The 20152-nt window shown below is 40.9% G+C and overlaps 6 non-coding genes across 6 annotated transcripts; all 6 read left to right on the top strand.

Moving 5' to 3' along the window:
• trnal-aag lies at positions 1-83 on the top strand. The gene has a single exon. It is a non-coding gene; the product is annotated as a tRNA-Leu (tRNA).
• Positions 84-3656: 3573 nt separating this feature from the next.
• Positions 3657-3739, top strand: trnal-cag. Its single transcript has one exon. It is a non-coding gene; the product is annotated as a tRNA-Leu (tRNA).
• A 1744-nt stretch (positions 3740-5483) lies between these two features.
• Positions 5484-5566, top strand: trnal-cag. Its single transcript has one exon. It is a non-coding gene; the product is annotated as a tRNA-Leu (tRNA).
• A 306-nt stretch (positions 5567-5872) lies between these two features.
• Positions 5873-5954, top strand: trnas-aga. Its single transcript has one exon. It is a non-coding gene; the product is annotated as a tRNA-Ser (tRNA).
• Positions 5955-7700: 1746 nt separating this feature from the next.
• On the top strand, positions 7701-7782 carry trnas-aga. The gene has a single exon. It is a non-coding gene; the product is annotated as a tRNA-Ser (tRNA).
• A 1746-nt stretch (positions 7783-9528) lies between these two features.
• Positions 9529-9610, top strand: trnas-aga. Its single transcript has one exon. It is a non-coding gene; the product is annotated as a tRNA-Ser (tRNA).
• The last annotated feature ends 10542 nt before the right edge of the window (positions 9611-20152 follow it).

Below are 20152 nucleotides of genomic sequence, written 5' to 3'. Positions count from 1 at the left end.
GTCAGGATGGCCGAGCGGTCTAAGGCGCTGCGTTAAGGTCGCAGTCTCCCATGGAGGCGTGGGTTCAAATCCCACTTCTGACAGTTTTTTAGTGCCTCTCAGGAGTCATGCTGCTCAGCAGTAATAATAAGAATGATGAAATAACAACTTCACACAGTGAAATAGCAATTCATAATAAACACTCTCAAATGCAGACCTTCTGGAGCTGAGCAAAGATCAAGGTTAAATAAGAAAACAGCTGGACTTAATAACAAATGAATGAGGGGAACATTTTGTGTTATTGCATTATAATGAGTTACTGCATTATCTTTCAGTTGTTAAATTTCACTTTCTGTAGGCTATGCCTGTTGGCCCATTCACTCCTAACAAGCCTGTTTCCTTCTGTCAATGTTGTCGTGGCCGACTGGTTAAGGTGATGGACTAGAAATCCATTAGGATCTTCCTGTGTAGGTTCAAATCCTGCCTACAAAGAAAATGCATTTTTTTGACCCCTCCGGAGGTTGAGGTTTAGTCGTGTTTCTTATACCAATCGCATCCTCTCAGATCTCCGCAAGTACATAGGGATTAGTTGTCCATTTGGGATAGGACTGCAGGCCATCTATCCCACTTCACACCTTTACACACCTGGTTATCCAGCCTTCTAGCTCTATAGGCCACAGTTGCATAGGTTACAGGTTTGTAGTCAAGCCACAGATTTCAGGTGAGATCCCATGATACACTCAACAATACAACAACACGATTCTCATGAATAACCATTAAGCCAGTTGCTGAGATTTCCCCCATTTTGACATGTGGAAACCTGTTGTCACTCTTACCCTGACGGGAAGCTCCAGACACTTTTTTGGTCCTATCTGAGGCATTTTTAAATTCATGTCAAATTGGCCATATTCTGAAGACACTCTTATAGTCTGCAGGGTAATCGAACTGGCCACATCTAAAGTCAAGCCACAGGTAACAGGTGAGAAACCTTGTTAAACCCTAAAAGAAAAAGAAAAAACTTGATTGCATTGAAAATAACCATTAAGTCATTCAGGTCGCAGACTCCACTATAGGCATGGTTTGAAACCCCCTCCTGACAACTTTTTAGCGCCTGCATGTCATGCACCTTTGTAAAATCCAGTTGAAAAATAAATGACTTAAGGTAAAGTAAATGACACCTAGTTAATATGAGTAGTGAATAACTATCGTATTTTTAATATTCTGCAAAAACAGCTAGTTGATGAGAGGCTGAAAGAGAATTGCAAGAATCGCGCAATTTCACAGGCGGGCCCCAAACAGGCAAATAACAAAAATAATCTCGGAACGCAGAACTCGTCGGTCGTTGTCAGTGGATTGTATTGGCGGGAAGAACAAAAATATCGTCTGCAGGGTAATCGAAGTCGCCGCATCTAATGTCAAGTCACAGGTGAGCTGCCTTGTTAAACCCTAAAAATAAATAATAACACGATTGCGTTGAAATGACCCATTAAGCCATTTGTAAGGATTTCCCCCATGTGGACCTGTTGTCACTCTTACCCTGATGGTTGCTGATATTTCCAGACACTTTTTCAGTCTTATCTGAGGAATTTTATCATTTATATCAGAATGGCCATATTCTGATGCCAGTTTAGCGCTCATTCAATGGCGATTTACTACTCTTTCCCATTGAAGGCCATATTGAGGTTAAATCAATGACTGGACTTTTTAATTTATAAAAACAAATGACTATTGAAAGTGCAAGTCAGTATCGTGCATAGTTGTTCTGGTCTCTGTGGTGATTTTAGAGCGTTGTTCATATTTCTACTTTTACCGCATACACTTTAACCCGATACCCAGTTACTGTGCTGTAGTCAGGATGGCCGAGCGGTCTAAGGTGCTGCGTTCAGGTCGCAGTCTCCCATGGAGGCGTGGGTTCAAATCCCACTTCTGACAGTTTTTTAGTGCCTCTCAGGAGTCATGCTGCTCAGCAGTAATAATAAGAATGATGAAATAACAACTTCACACAGTGAAATAACAATTCATAATAAACACTCTCAAATGCAGACCTACTGGAGCTGAGCAAAGATCAAGGTTAAATAAGAAAACAGCTGGACTTAATAACAAATGAATGAGGGGAACATTTTGTGTTATTGCATTATAATGAGTTACTGCATTATCTTTCAGTTGTTAAATTTCACTTTCTGTAGGCTATGCCTGTTGGCCCATTCACTCCTAACAATCCTGTATTCTTCTGTCAACGTTGTCGTGGCCGAGTGGTTAAGGCAATGGACTAGAAATCCATTAGGATCTTCCTGCGTAGGTTCAAATCCTGCCGACAACGAAAATGCATTTTTTTGACCCCTCCGGAGGTTGAAGTTTAGTCGTGTTTCTTATACCAATCGCATCCTCTCAGCTCTCCGCAAGTACATAGGGATTAGTTGTCCATTTGGGATAGGACTGCAGGCCATCTGTCCCACTTCACACCTTTACACACCTGGTTATCCAGCCTTCTAGCTCTATAGGCCACAGTAGCATAGGTTACAGGTTTGTAGTCAAGCCACAGATTTCAGGTGAGATCCCATGATACACTCAACAATACAACAACACGATTCTCATGAATAACCATTAATCCATTTGCTAAGATTTCCCCCATTTTGACATGTGGAAACCTGTTGTCACTCTTACCCTGACGGGAAGCTCCAGACACTTTTTTGGTCCTATCTGAGGCATTTTTAAATTCATGTCAAATTGGCCATATTCTGAAGACACTCTTATAGTCTGCAGGGTAATCGAACTGGCCACATCTAAAGTCAAGCCACAGGTAACAGGTGAGAAACCTTGTTAAACCCTAAAAGAAAAAGAAAAAACTTGATTGCATTGAAAATAACCATTAAGTCATTCAGGTCGCAGACTCCCCTATAGGCATGGTTTGAAACCCCCTCCTGACAACTTTTTAGCGCCTGCATGTCATGCACCTTTGTAAAATCCAGTTGAAAAATAAATGACTTAAGGTAAAGTAAATGACACCTAGTTAATATGAGTAGTGAATAACTATCGTATTTTTAATATTCTGCAAAAACAGCTAGTTGATGAGAGGCTGAAAGAGAATTGCAAGAAACGCGCAATTTCACAGGCGGGCCCCAAACTGGCAAATAACAAAAATAATCTCGGAACGCAGAACTCGTCGGTCGTTGTCAGTGGATTGTATTGGCGGGAAGAACAAAAATATCGTCTGCAGGGTAATCGAAGTCGCCGCATCTAATGTCAAGTCACAGGTGAGCTGCCTTGTTAAACCCTAAAAATAAATAATAACACGATTGCGTTGAAATGACCCATTAAGCCATTTGTAAGGATTTCCCCCATGTGGACCTGTTGTCACTCTTACCCTGATGGTTGCTGATATTTCCAGACACTTTTTCAGTCTTATCTGAGGAATTTTATCATTTATATCAGAATGGCCATATTCTGATGCCAGTTTAGCGCTCATTCAATGGCGATTTACTACTCTTTCCCATTGAAGGCCATATTGAGGTTAAATCAATGACTGGACTTTTTCATTTATAAAAACAAATGACTATTGAAAGTGCAAGTCAGTATCGTGCATAGTTGTTCTGGTCTCTGTGGTGATTTTAGAGCGTTGTTCATATTTCTACTTTTACCGCATACACTTTAACCCGATACCCAGTTACTGTGCTGTAGTCAGGATGGCCGAGCGGTCTAAGGCGCTGCGTTCAGGTCGCAGTCTCCAATGGAGGCGTGGGTTCAAATCCCACTTCTGACAGTTTTTTAGTGCCTCTCAGGAGTCATGCGTCTCAGCAGTAATAATAAGAATGATGAAATAACAACTTCACACAGTGAAATAACAATTCATAATAAACACTCTCAAATGCAGACCTACTGGAGCTGAGCAAAGATCAAGGTTAAATAAGAAAACAGCTGGACTTAATAACAAATGAATGAGGGGAACATTTTGTGTTATTGCATTATAATGAGTTACTGCATTATCTTTCAGTTGTTAAATTTCACTTTCTGTAGGCTATGCCTGTTGGCCCATTCACTCCTAACAAGCCTGTTTTCTTCTGTCAACGTTGTCGTGGCCGAGTGGTTAAGGCGATGGGCTAGAAATCCATTAGGATCTTCCTGTGTAGGTTATAATCCTGCCGACAACGAAAATGCATTTTTTTGACCCCTCCGGAGGTTGAAGTTTAGTCGTGTTTCTTATACCAATCGCATCCTCTCAGATCTCCGCAAGTACATAGGGATTAGTTGTCCATTTGGGGTAGGACTGCAGGCCATCTATCCCACTTCACACCTTTACACACCTGGTTATCCAGCCTTCTAGCTCTATAGGCCACAGTAGCATAGGTTACAGGTTTGTAGTCAAGCCACAGATTTCAGGTGAGATCCCATGATACACTCAACAATACAACAACACGATTCTCATGAATAACCATTAAGCCATTTGCTAAGATTTCCCCCATTTTGACATGTGGAAACCTGTTGTCACTCTTACCCTGACGGGAAGCTCCAGACACTTTTTTGGTCCTATCTGAGGCATTTTTAAATTCATGTCAAATTGGCCATATTCTGAAGACACTCTTATAGTCTGCAGGGTAATCGAACTGGCCACATCTAAAGTCAAGCCACAGGTAACAGGTGAGAAACCTTGTTAAACCCTAAAAGAAAAAAAAAAACTTGATTGCATTGAAAATAACCATTAAGTCATTCAGGTCGCAGACTCCACTATAGGCATGGTTTGAAACCCCCTCCTGACAACTTTTTAGCGCCTGCATGTCATGCACCTTTGTAAAATCCAGTTGAAAAATAAATGACTTAAGGTAAAGTAAATGACACCTAGTTAATATGAGTAGTGAATAACTATCGTATTTTTAATATTCTGCAAAAACAGCTAGTTGATGAGAGGCTGAAAGAGAATTGCAAGAAACGCGCAATTTCACAGGCGGGCCCAAAACTGGCAAATAACAAAAATAATCTCGGAACGCAGAACTCGTCGGTCGTTGTCAGTGGATTGTATTGGCGGGAAGAACAAAAATATCGTCTGCAGGGTAATCGAAGTCGCCGCATCTAATGTCAAGTCACAGGTGAGCTGCCTTGTTAAACCCTAAAAATAAATAATAACACGATTGCGTTGAAATGACCCATTAAGCCATTTGTAAGGATTTCCCCCATGTGGACCTGTTGTCACTCTTACCCTGATGGTTGCTGATATTTCCAGACACTTTTTCAGTCTTATCTGAGGAATTTTATCATTTATATCAGAATGGCCATATTCTGATGCCAGTTTAGCGCTCATTCAATGGCGATTTACTACTCTTTCCCATTGACGGCCATATTGAGGTTAAATCAATGACTGGACTTTTTCATTTATAAAAACAAATGACTATTGAAAGTGTAAGTCAGTATCGTGCATAGTTGTTCTGGTCTCTGTGGTGATTTTAGAGCGTTGTTCATATTTCTACTTTTACCGCATACACTTTAACCCGATACCCAGTTACTGTGCTGTAGTCAGGATGGCCGAGCGGTCTAAGGCGCTGCGTTCAGGTCGCAGTCTCCAATGGAGGCGTGGGTTCAAATCCCACTTCTGACAGTTTTTTAGTGCCTCTCAGGAGTCATGCTGCTCAGCAGTAATAATAAGAATGATGAAATAACAACTTCACACAGTGAAATAACAATTCATAATAAACACTCTCAAATGCAGACCTACTGGAGCTGAGCAAAGATCAAGGTTAAATAAGAAAACAGCTGGACTTAATAACAAATGAATGAGGGGAACATTTTGTGTTATTGCATTATAATGAGTTACTGCATTATCTTTCAGTTGTTAAATTTCACTTTCTGTAGGCTATGCCTGTTGGCCCATTCACTCCTAACAAGCCTGTTTTCTTCTGTCAATGTTGTCGTGGCCGAGTGGTTAAGGCGATGGACTAGAAATCCATTAGGATCTTCCTGCGCAGGTTCAAATCCTGCCGACAACAAAAATGCATTTTTTTGACCCCTCCAGGGGTTGAAGTTTAGTCGTGTTTCTTATACCAATCGCATCCTCTCAGATCTCCGCAAGTACATAGGGATTAGTTGTCCATTTGGGATAGGACTGCAGGCCATCTATCCCACTTCACACCTTTACACACCTGGTTATCCAGCCTTCTAGCTCTATAGGCCACAGTTGCATAGGTTACAGGTTTGTAGTCAAGCCACAGATTTCAGGTGAGATCCCATGATACACTCAACAATACAACAACACGATTCTCATGAATAACCATTAAGCCATTTGCTAAGATTTCCCCCATTTTGACATGTGGAAACCTGTTGTCACTCTTACCCTGACGGGAAGCTCCAGACACTTTTTTGGTCCTATCTGAGGCATTTTTAAATTCATGTCAAATTGGCCATATTCTGAAGACACTCTTATAGTCTGCAGGGTAATCGAACTGGCCACATCTAAAGTCAAGCCACAGGTAACAGGTGAGAAACCTTGTTAAACCCTAAAAGAAAAAGAAAAAACTTGATTGCATTGAAAATAACCATTAAGTCATTCAGGTCGCAGACTCCCATATAGTCATGGTTTGAAACCCCCTCCTGACAACTTTTTAGCGCCTGCATGTCATGCACCTTTGTAAAATCCAGTTGAAAAATAAATGACTTAAGGTAACGTAAATGACACCTAGTTAATATGAGTAGTGAATAACTATCGTATTTTTAATATTCTGCAAAAACAGCTAGTTGATGAGAGGCTGAAAGAGAATTGCAAGAATCGCGCAATTTCACAGGCGGGCCCCAAACAGGCAAATAACAAAAATAACCTCGGAACGCAGAACTCGTCGGTCGTTGTCAGTGGATTGTATTGGCGGGAAGAACAAAAATATCGTCTGCAGGGTAATCGAAGTCGCCGCATCTAATGTCAAGTCACAGGTCAGCTGCCTTGTTAAACCCTAAAAATAAATAATAACACGATTGCGTTGAAATGACCCATTAAGCCATTTGTAAGGATTTCCCCCATGTGGACCTGTTGTCACTCTTACCCTGATGGTTGCTGATATTTCCAGACACTTTTTCAGTCTTATCTGAGGAATTTTATCATTTATATCAGAATGGCCATATTCTGATGCCAGTTTAGCGCTCATTCAATGACGATTTACTACTCTTTCCCATTGAAGGCCATATTGAGGTTAAATCAATGACTGGACTTTTTAATTTATAAAAACAAATGACTATTGAAAGTGCAAGTCAGTATCGTGCATAGTTGTTCTGGTCTCTGTGGTGATTTTAGAGCGTTGTTCATATTTCTACTTTTACCGCATACACTTTAACCCGATACCCAGTTACTGTGCTGTAGTCAGGATGGCCGAGCGGTCTAAGGCGCTGTGTTCAGGTCGCAGTCTCCCATGGAGGCGTGGGTTCAAATCCCACTTCTGACAGTTTTTTAGTGCCTCTCAGGAGTCATGCTGCTCAGCAGTAATAATAAGAATGATGAAATAACAACTTCACACAGTGAAATAGCAATTCATAATAAACACTCTCAAATGCAGACCTTCTGGAGCTGAGCAAAGATCAAGGTTAAATAAGAAAACAGCTGGACTTAATAACAAATGAATGAGGGGAACATTTTGTGTTATTGCATTATAATGAGTTACTGCATTATCTTTCAGTTGTTAAATTTCACTTTCTGTAGGCTATGCCTGTTGGCCCATTCACTCCTAACAAGCCTGTTTTCTTCTGTCAACGTTGTCGTGGCCGAGTGGTTAAGGCGATGGACTAGAAATCCATTAGGATCTTCCTGCGCAGGTTCAAATCCTGCCGACAACGAAAATGCATTTTTTTGACCCCTCCAGGGGTTGAAGTTTAGTCGTGTTTCTTATACCAATCGCATCCTCTCAGATCTCCGCAAGTACATAGGGATTAGTTGTCCATTTGGGATAGGACTGCAGGCCATCTATCCCACTTCACACCTTTACACACCTGGTTATCCAGCCTTCTAGCACTATAGGCCACAGTTGCATAGGTTACAGGTTTGTAGTCAAGCCACAGATTTCAGGTGAGATCCCATGATACACTCAACAATACAACAACACGATTCTCATGAATAACCATTAAGCCATTTGCTAAGATTTCCCCCATTTTGACATGTGGAAACCTGTTGTCACTCTTACCCTGACGGGAAGCTCCAGACACTTTTTTGGTCCTATCTGAGGCATTTTTAAATTCATGTCAAATTGGCCATATTCTGAAGACACTCTTATAGTCTGCAGGGTAATCGAACTGGCCACATCTAAAGTCAAGCCACAGGTAACAGGTGAGAAACCTTGTTAAACCCTAAAAGAAAAAGAAAAAACTTGATTGCATTGAAAATAACCATTAAGTCATTCAGGTCGCAGACTCCCATATAGTCATGGTTTGAAACCCCCTCCTGACAACTTTTTAGCGCCTGCATGTCATGCACCTTTGTAAAATCCAGTTGAAAAATAAATGACTTAAGGTAACGTAAATGACACCTAGTTAATATGAGTAGTGAATAACTATCGTATTTTTAATATTCTGCAAAAACAGCTAGTTGATGAGAGGCTGAAAGAGAATTGCAAGAATCGCGCAATTTCACAGGCGGGCCCCAAACAGGCAAATAACAAAAATAACCTCGGAACGCAGAACTCGTCGGTCGTTGTCAGTGGATTGTATTGGCGGGAAGAACAAAAATATCGTCTGCAGGGTAATCGAAGTCGCCGCATCTAATGTCAAGTCACAGGTCAGCTGCCTTGTTAAACCCTAAAAATAAATAATAACACGATTGCGTTGAAATGACCCATTAAGCCATTTGTAAGGATTTCCCCCATGTGGACCTGTTGTCACTCTTACCCTGATGGTTGCTGATATTTCCAGACACTTTTTCAGTCTTATCTGAGGAATTTTATCATTTATATCAGAATGGCCATATTCTGATGCCAGTTTAGCGCTCATTCAATGACGATTTACTACTCTTTCCCATTGAAGGCCATATTGAGGTTAAATCAATGACTGGACTTTTTAATTTATAAAAACAAATGACTATTGAAAGTGCAAGTCAGTATCGTGCATAGTTGTTCTGGTCTCTGTGGTGATTTTAGAGCGTTGTTCATATTTCTACTTTTACCGCATACACTTTAACCCGATACCCAGTTACTGTGCTGTAGTCAGGATGGCCGAGCGGTCTAAGGCGCTGTGTTCAGGTCGCAGTCTCCCATGGAGGCGTGGGTTCAAATCCCACTTCTGACGGTTTTTTAGTGCCTCTCAGGAGTCATGCTGCTCAGCAGTAATAATAAGAATGATGAAATAACAACTTCACACAGTGAAATAGCAATTCATAATAAACACTCTCAAATGCAGACCTTCTGGAGCTGAGCAAAGATCAAGGTTAAATAAGAAAACAGCTGGACTTAATAACAAATGAATGAGGGGAACATTTTGTGTTATTGCATTATAATGAGTTACTGCATTATCTTTCAGTTGTTAAATTTCACTTTCTGTAGGCTATGCCTGTTGGCCCATTCACTCCTAACAAGCCTGTTTTCTTCTGTCAACGTTGTCGTGGCCGAGTGGTTAAGGCGATGGACTAGAAATCCATTAGGATCTTCCTGCGCAGGTTCAAATCCTGCCGACAACGAAAATGCATTTTTTTGACCCCTCCAGGGGTTGAAGTTTAGTCGTGTTTCTTATACCAATCGCATCCTCTCAGATCTCCGCAAGTACATAGGGATTAGTTGTCCATTTGGGATAGGACTGCAGGCCATCTATCCCACTTCACACCTTTACACACCTGGTTATCCAGCCTTCTAGCTCTATAGGCCACAGTTGCATAGGTTACAGGTTTGTAGTCAAGCCACAGATTTCAGGTGAGATCCCATGATACACTCAACAATACAACAACACGATTCTCATGAATAACCATTAAGCCATTTGCTAAGATTTCCCCCATTTTGACATGTGGAAACCTGTTGTCACTCTTACCCTGACGGGAAGCTCCAGACACTTTTTTGGTCCTATCTGAGGCATTTTTAAATTCATGTCAAATTGGCCATATTCTGAAGACACTCTTATAGTCTGCAGGGTAATCGAACTGGCCACATCTAAAGTCAAGCCACAGGTAACAGGTGAGAAACCTTGTTAAACCCTAAAAGAAAAAGAAAAACTCGATTGCATTGAAAATAACCATTAAGTCATTCAGGTCGCAGACTCCCCTATAGGCATGGTTTGAAACCCCCTCCTGACAACTTTTTAGCGCCTGCATGTCATGCACCTTTGTAAAATCCAGTTGAAAAATAAATGACTTAAGGTAACGTAAATGACACCTAGTTAATATGAGTAGTGAATAACTATCGTATTTTTAATATTCTGCAAAAACAGCTAGTTGATGAGAGGCTGAAAGAGAATTGCAAGAATCGCGCAATTTCACAGGCGGGCCCCAAACAGGCAAATAACAAAAATAATCTCGGAACGCAGAACTCGTCGGTCGTTGTCAGTGGATTGTATTGGCGGGAAGAACAAAAATATCGTCTGCAGGGTAATCGAAGTCGCCGCATCTAATGTCAAGTCACAGGTGAGCTGCCTTGTTAAACCCTAAAAATAAATAATAACACGATTGCGTTGAAATGACCCATTAAGCCATTTGTAAGGATTTCCCCCATGTTGACCTGTTGTCACTCTTACCCTGATGGTTGCTGATATTTCCAGACACTTTTTCAGTCTTATCTGAGGAATTTTATCATTTATATCAGAATGGCCATATTCTGATGCCAGTTTAGCGCTCATTCAATGGCGATTTACTACTCTTTCCCATTGAAGGCCATATTGAGGTTAAATCAATGACTGGACTTTTTAATTTATAAAAACAAATGACTATTGAAAGTGCAAGTCAGTATCGTGCATAGTTGTTCTGGTCTCTGTGGTGATTTTAGAGCGTTGTTCATATTTCTACTTTTACCGCATACACTTTAACCCGATACCCAGTTACTGTGCTGTAGTCAGGATGGCCGAGCGGTCTAAGGTGCTGCGTTCAGGTCGCAGTCTCCCATGGAGGCGTGGGTTCAAAACCCACTTCTGACAGTTTTTTAGTGCCTCTCAGGAGTCATGCTGCTCAGCAGTAATAATAAGAATGATGAAATAACAACTTCACACAGTGAAATAACAATTCATAATAAACACTCTCAAATGCAGACCTACTGGAGCTGAGCAAAGATCTAGGTTAAATAAGAAAACAGCTGGACTTAATAACAAATGAATGAGGGGAACATTTTGTGTTATTGCATTATAATGAGTTACTGCATTATCTTTCAGTTGTTAAATTTCACTTTCTGTAGGCTATGCCTGTTGGCCCATTCACTCCTAACAAGCCTGTATTCTTCTGTCAACGTTGTCGTGGCCGAGTGGTTAAGGCAATGGACTAGAAATCCATTAGGATCTTCCTGCGTAGGTTCAAATCCTGCCGACAATGAAAATGCATTTCTTTGACCCCTCCGGAGGTTGAAGTTTAGTCGTGTTTCTTATACCAATCGCATCCTCTCAGCTCTCCGCAAGTACATAGGGATTTGTTGTCCATTTTGGATAGGACTGCAGGCCATCTATCCCACTTCACACCTTTACACACCTGGTTATCCAGCCTTCTAGCTCTTTAGGCCACAGTAGCATAGGTTACAGGTTTGTAGTCAAGCCACAGATTTCAGGTGAGATCCCATGATACACTCAACAATACAACAACACGATTCTCATGAATAACCATTAAGCCATTTGCTAAGATTTCCCCCATTTTGACATGTGGAAACCTGTTGTCACTCTTACCCTGACGGGAAGATCCAGACACTTTTTTGGTCCTATCTGAGGCATTTTTAAATTCATGTCAAATTGGCCATATTCTGAAGACACTCTTATAGTCTGCAGGGTAATCGAACTGGCCACATCTAAAGTCAAGCCACAGGTAACAGGTGAGAAACCTTGTTAAACCCTAAAAGAAAAAGAAAAAACTTGATTGCATTGAAAATAACCATTAAGTCATTCAGGTCGCAGACTCCCCTATAGTCATGGTTTGAAACCCCCTCCTGACAACTTTTTAGCGCCTGCATGTCATGCACCTTTGTAAAATCCAGTTGAAAAATAAATGACTTAAGGTAACGTAAATGACACCTAGTTAATATGAGTAGTGAATAACTATCGTATTTTTAATATTCTGCAAAAACAGCTAGTTGATGAGAGGCTGAAAGAGAATTGCAAGAATCGCGCAATTTCACAGGCGGGCCCCAAACAGGCAAATAACAAAAATAATCTCGGAACGCAGAACTCGTCGGTCGTTGTCAGTGGATTGTATTGGCGGGAAGAACAAAAATATCGTCTGCAGGGTAATCGAAGTCGCCGCATCTAATGTCAAGTCACAGGTGAGCTGCCTTGTTAAACCCTAAAAATAAATAATAACACGATTGCGTTGAAATGACCCATTAAGCCATTTGTAAGGATTTCCCCCATGTGGACCTGTTGTCACTCTTACCCTGATGGTTGCTGATATTTCCAGACACTTTTTCAGTCTTATCTGAGGAATTTTATCATTTATATCAGAATGGCCATATTCTGATGCCAGTTTAGCGCTCATTCAATGGCGATTTACTACTCTTTCCCATTGAAGGCCATATTGAGGTTAAATCAATGACTGGACTTTTTAATTTATAAAAACAAATGACTATTGAAAGTGCAAGTCAGTATCGTGCATAGTTGTTCTGGTCTCTGTGGTGATTTTAGAGCGTTGTTCATATTTCTACTTTTACCGCATACACTTTAACCCGATACCCAGTTACTGTGCTGTAGTCAGGATGGCCGAGCGGTCTAAGGTGCTGCGTTCAGGTCGCAGTCTCCCATGGAGGCGTGTGTTCAAAACCCACTTCTGACAGTTTATTAGTGCCTCTCAGGAGTCATGCTGCTCAGCAGTAATAATAAGAATGATGAAATAACAACTTCACACAGTGAAATAACAATTCATAATAAACACTCTCAAATGCAGACCTTCTGGAGCTGAGCAAAGATCAATGTTAAATAAGAAAACAGCTGGACTTAATAACAAATGAATGAGGGGAACATTTTGTGTTATTGCATTATAATGAGTTACTGCATTATCTTTCAGTTGTTAAATTTCACTTTCTGTAGGCTATGCCTGTTGGCCCATTCACTCCTAACAAGCTTGTTTTCTTCTGTCAATGTTATCGTGGCCGAGTGGTTAAGGTGACGGACTAGAAATCCATTAGGATCTTCCTGCGCAGTTTCAAATCCTGCTGACAACGAAAATGCATTTTTTTGACCCCTCCGGAGGTTGAAGTTTAGTCGTGTTTCTTATACCAATCGCATCCTCTCAGATCTCCGCAAGTACATAGGGATTAGTTGTCCATTTGGGATAGGACTGCAGGCCATCTGTCCCACTTCACACCTTTACACACCTGGTTATCCAGCCTTCTAGCTCTATAGGCCACAGTAGCATAGGTTACAGGTTTGTAGTCAAGCCACAGATTTCAGGTGAGATCCCATGATACACTCAACAATACAACAACACGATTCTCATGAATAACCATGAAGCCATTTGCTAAGATTTCCCCCATTTTGACATGTGGAAACCTGTTGTCACTCTTACCCTGACGGGAAGCTCCAGACACTTTTTTGGTCCTATCTGAGGCATTTTTAAATTCATGTCAAATTGGCCATATTCTGAAGACACTCTTATAGTCTGCAGGGTAATCGAACTGGCCACATCTAAAGTCAAGCCACAGGTAACAGGTGAGAAACCTTGTTAAACCCTAAAAGAAAAAGAAAAAACTTGATTGCATTGAAAATAACCATTAAGTCATTCAGGTCGCAGACTCCCCTATAGGCATGGTTTGAAACCCCCTCCTGACAACTTTTTAGCGCCTGCATGTCATGCACCTTTGTAAAATCCAGTTGAAAAATAAATGACTTAAGGTAACGTAAATGACACCTAGTTAATATGAGTAGTGAATAACTATCGTATTTTTAATATTCTGCAAAAACAGCTAGTTGATGAGAGGCTGAAAGAGAATTGCAAGAATCGCGCAATTTCACAGGCGGGCCCCAAACAGGCAAATAACAAAAATAATCTCGGAACGCAGAACTCGTCGGTCGTTGTCAGTGGATTGTATTGGCGGGAAGAACAAAAATATAGTCTGCAGGGTAATCGAAGTCGCCGCATCTAATGTCAAGTCACAGGTGAGCTGCCTTGTTAAACCCTAAAAATAAATAATAACACGATTGCGTTGAAATGACCCATTAAGCCATTTGTAAGGATTTCCCCCATGTGGACCTGTTGTCACTCTTACCCTGATGGTTGCTGATATTTCCAGACACTTTTTCAGTCTTATCTGAGGAATTTTATCATTTATATCAGAATGGCCATATTCTGATGCCAGTTTAGCGCTCATTCAATGGCGATTTACTACTCTTTCCCATTGAAGGCCATATTGAGGTTAAATCAATGACTGGACTTTTTAATTTATAAAAACAAATGACTATTGAAAGTGCAAGTCAGTATCGTGCATAGTTGTTCTGGTCTCTGTGGTGATTTTAGAGCGTTGTTCATATTTCTACTTTTACCGCATACACTTTAACCCGATACCCAGTTACTGTGCTGTAGTCAGGATGGCCGAGCGGTCTAAGGTGCTGCGTTCAGGTCGCAGTCTCCCATGGAGGCGTGTGTTCAAAACCCACTTCTGACAGTTTATTAGTGCCTCTCAGGAGTCATGCTGCTCAGCAGTAATAATAAGAATGATGAAATAACAACTTCACACAGTGAAATAACAATTCATAATAAACACTCTCAAATGCAGACCTACTGGAGCTGAGCAAAGATCAAGGTTAAATAAGAAAACAGCTGGACTTAATAACAAATGAATGAGGGGAACATTTTGTGTTATTGCATTATAATGAGTTACTGCATTATCTTTCAGTTGTTAAATTTCACTTTCTGTAGGCTATGCCTGTTGGCCCATTCACTCCTAACAAGCCTGTTTTCTTCTGTCAACGTTGTCGTGGCCGAGTGGTTAAGGCGATGGACTAGAAATCCATTAGGATCTTCCTGCGTAGTTTCAAATCCTGCCGACAATGAAAATGCATTTTTTTGACCCCTCCGGAGGTTGAAGTTTAGTCGTGTTTCTTATACCAATCGCATCCTCTCAGATCTCCGCAAGTACATAGGGATTAGTTGTCAATTTGGGATAGGACTGCAGGCCATCTATCCCACTTCACACCTTTACACACCTGGTTATCCAGCCTTCTAGCTCTATAGGCCACAGTAGCATAGGTTACAGGTTTGTAGTCAAGCCACAGATTTCAGGTGAGATCCCATGATACACTCAACAATACAACAACACGATTCTCATGAATAACCATTAAGCCATTTGCTAAGATTTCCCCCATTTTGACATGTGGAAACCTGTTGTCACTCTTACCCTGACGGGAAGCTCCAGACACTTTTTTGGTCCTATCTGAGGCATTTTTAAATTCATGTCAAATTGGCCATATTCTGAAGACACTCTTAGGCTGCAGGGTAATCGAACTGGCCACATCTAAAGTCAAGCCACAGGTAACAGGTGAAAAACCTTGTTAAACCCTAAAAGAAAAAGAAAAAACTCGATTGCATTGAAAATAACCATTAAGTCATTCAGGTCGCAGACTCCCCTATAGGCATGGTTTGAAACCACCTCCTGACAATTTTTTAGCGCCTGCATGTCATGCACCTTTGTAAAATCCAGTTTGAAAAATAAATGACTTAAGGTAACGTAAATGACACCTAGTTAATATGAGTAGTGAATAACTATCATATTTTTAATATTCTGCAAAAACAGCTAGTTGATGAGAGGCTGAAAGAGAATTGCAAGAATCGCGCAATTTCACAGGCAGGCCCCAAACAGGCAAATAACAAAAATAATCTCGGAACGCAGAACTCGTCGGTCGTTGTCAGTGGATTGTATTGGCGGGAAGAACAAAAATATCGTCTGCAGGGTAATCAAAGTCGCCGCATCTAATGTCAAGTCACAGGTGAGCTGCCTTGTTAAACCCTAAAAATAAATAATAACACGATTGCGTTGAAATGACTCATTAAGCCATTTGTAAGGATTTCCCCCATGTGGACCTGTTGTCACTCTTACCCTGATGGTTGCTGATATTTCCAGACACTTTTTCAGTCTTATCTGAGGAATTTTATCATTTATATCAGAATGGCCATATTCTGATGCCAGTTTAGCGCTCATTCAATGACGATTTACTACTCTTTCCCATTGAAGGCCATATTGAGGTTAAATCAATGACTGGACTTTTTAATTTATAAAAACAAATGACTATTGAAAGTGCAAGTCAGTATCGTGCATAGTTGTTCTGGTCTCTGTGGTGATTTTAGAGCGTTGTTCATATTTCTACTTTTACCGCATACACTTTAACCCGGTACCCGGTTACTGTGCTGTAGTCAGGATGGCCGAGCGGTCTAAGGCGCTGCGTTCAGGTCGGAGTCTCCCATGGAGGCGTGGGTTCAAATCCCACTTCTGACAGTGTTTTAGTGCCTCTCAGGAGTCATGCTGCTCAGCAGTAATAATAAGAATGATGAAATAACAACTTCACACAGTGAAATAACAATTCATAATAAACACTCTCAAATGCAGACCTTCTGGAGCTGAGCAAAGATCAATGTTAAATAAGAAAACAGCTGGACTTAATAACAAATGAATGAGGGGAACATTTTGTGTTATTGCATTATAATGAGTTACTGCATTATCTTTCAGTTGTTAAATTTCACTTTCTGTAGGCTATGCCTGTTGGCCCATTCACTCCTAACAAGCTTGTTTTCTTCTGTCAATGTTATCGTGGCCGAGTGGTTAAGGTGACGGACTAGAAATCCATTAGGATCTTCCTGCGCAGTTTCAAATCCTGCTGACAACGAAAATGCATTTTTTTGACCCCTCCGGAGGTTGAAGTTTAGTCGTGTTTCTTATACCAATCGCATCCTCTCAGATCTCCGCAAGTACATAGGGATTAGTTGTCCATTTGGGATAGGACTGCAGGCCATCTGTCCCACTTCACACCTTTACACACCTGGTTATCCAGCCTTCTAGCTCTATAGGCCACAGTAGCATAGGTTACAGGTTTGTAGTCAAGCCACAGATTTCAGGTGAGATCCCATGATACACTCAACAATACAACAACACGATTCTCATGAATAACCATGAAGCCATTTGCTAAGATTTCCCCCATTTTGACATGTGGAAACCTGTTGTCACTCTTACCCTGACGGGAAGCTCCAGACACTTTTTTGGTCCTATCTGAGGCATTTTTAAATTCATGTCAAATTGGCCATATTCTGAAGACACTCTTATAGTCTGCAGGGTAATCGAACTGGCCACATCTAAAGTCAAGCCACAGGTAACAGGTGAGAAACCTTGTTAAACCCTAAAAGAAAAAGAAAAAACTTGATTGCATTGAAAATAACCATTAAGTCATTCAGGTCGCAGACTCCCCTATAGGCATGGTTTGAAACCCCCTCCTGACAACTTTTTAGCGCCTGCATGTCATGCACCTTTGTAAAATCCAGTTGAAAAATAAATGACTTAAGGTAACGTAAATGACACCTAGTTAATATGAGTAGTGAATAACTATCGTATTTTTAATATTCTGCAAAAACAGCTAGTTGATGAGAGGCTGAAAGAGAATTGCAAGAATCGCGCAATTTCACAGGCGGGCCCCAAACAGGCAAATAACAAAAATAATCTCGGAACGCAGAACTCGTCGGTCGTTGTCAGTGGATTGTATTGGCGGGAAGAACAAAAATATCGTCTGCAGGGTAATCAAAGTCGCCGCATCTAATGTCAAGTCACAGGTGAGCTGCCTTGTTAAACCCTAAAAATAAATAATAACACGATTGCGTTGAAATGACTCATTAAGCCATTTGTAAGGATTTCCCCCATGTGGACCTGTTGTCACTCTTACCCTGATGGTTGCTGATATTTCCAGACACTTTTTCAGTCTTATCTGAGGAATTTTATCATTTATATCAGAATGGCCATATTCTGATGCCAGTTTAGCGCTCATTCAATGACGATTTACTACTCTTTCCCATTGAAGGCCATATTGAGGTTAAATCAATGACTGGACTTTTTAATTTATAAAAACAAATGACTATTGAAAGTGCAAGTCAGTATCGTGCATAGTTGTTCTGGTCTCTGTGGTGATTTTAGAGCGTTGTTCATATTTCTACTTTTACCGCATACACTTTAACCCGGTACCCGGTTACTGTGCTGTAGTCAGGATGGCCGAGCGGTCTAAGGCGCTGCGTTCAGGTCGGAGTCTCCCATGGAGGCGTGGGTTCAAATCCCACTTCTGACAGTGTTTTAGTGCCTCTCAGGAGTCATGCTGCTCAGCAGTAATAATAAGAATGATGAAATAACAACTTCACACAGTGAAATAACAATTCATAATAAACACTCTCAAATGCAGACCTTCTGGAGCTGAGCAAAGATCAATGTTAAATAAGAAAACAGCTGGACTTAATAACAAATGAATGAGGGGAACATTTTGTGTTATTGCATTATAATGAGTTACTGCATTATCTTTCAGTTGTTAAATTTCACTTTCTGTAGGCTATGCCTGTTGGCCCATTCACTCCTAACAAGCTTGTTTTCTTCTGTCAATGTTATCGTGGCCGAGTGGTTAAGGTGACGGACTAGAAATCCATTAGGATCTTCCTGCGCAGTTTCAAATCCTGCTGACAACGAAAATGCATTTATTTGACCCCTCCGGAGGTTGAAGTTTAGTCGTGTTTCTTATACCAATCGCATCCTCTCAGATCTCCGCAAGTACATAGGGATTAGTTGTCCATTTGGGATAGGACTGCAGGCCATCTGTCCCACTTCACACCTTTACACACCTGGTTATCCAGCCTTCTAGCTCTATAGGCCACAGTAGCATAGGTTACAGGTTTGTAGTCAAGCCACAGATTTCAGGTGAGATCCCATGATACACTCAACAATACAACAACACGATTCTCATGAATAACCATGAAGCCATTTGCTAAGATTTCCCCCATTTTGACATGTGGAAACCTGTTGTCACTCTTACCCTGACGGGAAGCTCCAGACACTTTTTTGGTCCTATCTGAGGCATTTTTAAATTCATGTCAAATTGGCCATATTCTGAAGACACTCTTATAGTCTGCAGGGTAATCGAACTGGCCACATCTAAAGTCAAGCCACAGGTAACAGGTGAGAAACCTTGTTAAACCCTAAAAGAAAAAGAAAAAACTTGATTGCATTGAAAATAACCATTAAGTCATTCAGGTCGCAGACTCCCCTATAGGCATGGTTTGAAACCCCCTCCTGACAACTTTTTAGCGCCTGCATGTCATGCACCTTTGTAAAATCCAGTTGAAAAATAAATGACTTAAGGTAACGTAAATGACACCTAGTTAATATGAGTAGTGAATAACTATCGTATTTTTAATATTCTGCAAAAACAGCTAGTTGATGAGAGGCTGAAAGAGAATTGCAAGAATCGCGCAATTTCACAGGCGGGCCCCAAACAGGCAAATAACAAAAATAATCTCGGAACGCAGAACTCGTCGGTCGTTGTCAGTGGATTGTATTGGCGGGAAGAACAAAAATATCGTCTGCAGGGTAATCGAAGTCGCCGCATCTAATGTCAAGTCACAGGTGAGCTGCCTTGTTAAACCCTAAAAATAAATAATAACACGATTGCGTTGAAATGACTCATTAAGCCATTTGTAAGGATTTCCCCCATGTGGACCTGTTGTCACTCTTACCCTGATGGTTGCTGATATTTCCAGACACTTTTTCAGTCTTATCTGAGGAATTTTATCATTTATATCAGAATGGCCATATTCTGATGCCAGTTTAGCGCTCATTCAATGACGATTTACTACTCTTTCCCATTGAAGGCCATATTGAGGTTAAATCAATGACTGGACTTTTTAATTTATAAAAACAAATGACTATTGAAAGTGCAAGTCAGTATCGTGCACAGTTGTTCTGGTCTCTGTGGTGATTTTAGAGCGTGGTTCATATTTCTACTTTTACCGCATACACTTTAACCCGATACCCAGTTACTGTGCTGTAGTCAGGATGGCCGAGCGGTCTAAGGCGCTGCGTTCAGGTCGCAGTCT

The sequence above is a fragment of the Oncorhynchus mykiss genome, unplaced genomic scaffold, assembly GCF_013265735.2.
Source record: "Oncorhynchus mykiss isolate Arlee unplaced genomic scaffold, USDA_OmykA_1.1 un_scaffold_308, whole genome shotgun sequence".
In the NCBI taxonomy this organism is placed as follows: domain Eukaryota; kingdom Metazoa; phylum Chordata; class Actinopteri; order Salmoniformes; family Salmonidae; genus Oncorhynchus; species Oncorhynchus mykiss.
Note: the sequence above shows the minus strand (reverse complement) of the source record. Positions and strands in the feature narration are given on the sequence as shown.